Source organism: Octopus bimaculoides, chromosome 23 (assembly GCF_001194135.2).
Source record: "Octopus bimaculoides isolate UCB-OBI-ISO-001 chromosome 23, ASM119413v2, whole genome shotgun sequence".
In the NCBI taxonomy this organism is placed as follows: domain Eukaryota; kingdom Metazoa; phylum Mollusca; class Cephalopoda; order Octopoda; family Octopodidae; genus Octopus; species Octopus bimaculoides.
Genome location: NC_069003.1, coordinates 4,553,941 through 4,556,139, shown reverse-complemented (window position 1 = coordinate 4,556,139; position 2,199 = coordinate 4,553,941).

The window sequence follows — 2,199 nt, the reverse complement described above, 5'->3', positions numbered from 1 at the left end:
ACAAAAAAAAAAAATAGAATGAGTCATTTGCGCGTCGATCGATGATATCGACCAACGACCGCCCTCTCAGAGTTTTTGCGAATAAGACGTGTAATTAGGATGGTGAAATGACCGGGTTGGTCTAGCAACGCATAAACTGTTTTGTGGCATTCGTTTCCCAACCCCCCTCTCTCGCTCGCTCTCTCTCTCTCGTTAATTCAACTCTCGGGGAAGTCAGCTCTGGTTGTTTATCGTTCCAGGGTCCGTGCCGGGGACAGGACAATCGATCATTGCCTCCCCACTACCTCGTATTTTTGTCTTTGTGACTATATACGAGAAATCGATATTACCTTGCAGTGGTGGTTTAGAGGAAGGAATCTTTATAGCACCGGACAAAAGTACGTTGCAGCATTTGTTTCCAGATCTCTACGTTCTGGGTTCAAATCCTGCTGGGGATGAATTTCGTATTTTGTCTTTCTGGGTGTCTATAAAATAGTGCCGGTCTTATTCTGGGCTTCATTTTTCTCAACGAATGCCACTCCCAAATGTATCTCTGGTGAATTTCTAAGAAATTATTTGAGCGTCTGAATGGCAGAAAAAGTAGTGTTAGGCAAAGCGCCTTGTGGTATTTACAGCTCATTAAGGGTCAAATTCCACAAGGGTTTACATAACCGTTTATTTTCATCAGGTCTAAGTAATAAGGTCAATGTTAGCGTCAGTTTCTTGTCTCCTAAAATTTTCCCTTTGCAAGAAATAATTTGTACTATTGAGGAGTTTCTGGTTCTGTGAATTGCAGTTTCAACTACAGCCAAGATCAGCTTCGTCTTTCATACTCTAGAGGTTTATAAAATAAAGCAGCAGTCATGTACTGGGGCCGAAGTAATCAAATTACCCCTCGATCTTCAAAATTGCTAACCTTGTACCTTAACTAAGGGGCCATGAAAAGGCGACGAACTGGCATAATCGTTAGAGCATCGGAAAAATAGTCTGAAGAATTTTTCGACACTTCAGGCTCTGAGCTCCAGTTATACCGAATTCACCTTTGTCTTTGATTCTTTTAGAAGTTCCTAAAATCAAGTAGAGGCCAATGGTATCGATCAAGCACCTCCCCTTGAATTTTCTGGCTTTGCACCTAAATTGGAAGCAATTATTGGTGGAGAGTTGTTCAAATTAGTAGAGCACCCACCTAGATTTTTCCAGCTTCTCTATCAATTCTTTCCGTCAGGAATGTTAAAATATTCTTTTCTATTCTAGGCACAAGGCCCAAAATTTGGGGGGAGGGGGAAGGGAGGTCAGTCGATTAGATCGACCCCAGTAAGCAACTGGTATTTGATTTATCGACCTCGAAAGGATGAAAGGCAAAGTCGACTCCGGCGGCATTTGAACACGCAACGTAAAGACGAACGAAAAGCCGCTAAGCATTTTGTCCGGCGAGGTAACGATTCTGCCAGATCACCAACATATTAACCAGTCAAATATTAAGATTGTTTTAATCTATGAAACTTTTTCTGATCTGAAAGGCAAAAGTAAAAAAAGAAAAAGAATATAACGGGCAGTGTTGGCCCTTATCCTGGATAACTTAGTAACAAATATTGTTGTATAGTTATTTTTTCTTATTTTGTTAATTCTTATAATTATTAATTATTGTCTAGCAGAGACATATATCGTGATTGATTTTGTGATATAGTTTTAATTACGTGTTAAAACAATTTCAGTAAAAATGCTATGAAGTTATGAAAAGTATGAACACCTCATTTCACTGGTTTTTTTCCTATATAAATAATTGATACATTAAAAAATTGTTGTTATTGTTATTATTACAATTATTATTGCTATGATTACTGAGGGTATTAATCTTGTAGAATGGTTAGCACGTGGGGCAAAATGCTTAGCGGCATTTCGTCTGTCTTTACGTTCTGAGTTCAAATTCCACCGAAGTCGACTTTGTCTTTCGTCCTTTCGAAGTCGATAAATTAAGTACCAGTGAAACACTGGGGTCGATGTAATCGACTTGTCCCCTCCCCCAAAATTTCAGGCCTTGTGCCTATAGTGGAAAGGAGTATTTCTGAAGGTGTCGATCTCGTAGAATCGTTAGCACGCCGGGCAAAATGCTCGGCGGTATTTCGTTCGTCTTTACGTTCTGAGTTCAAATTCCACCGAGGTCGACTTTGCTTTCCATCCTTTCAGAAACGATAAAATAAGTACCAGTGGAACACTGGG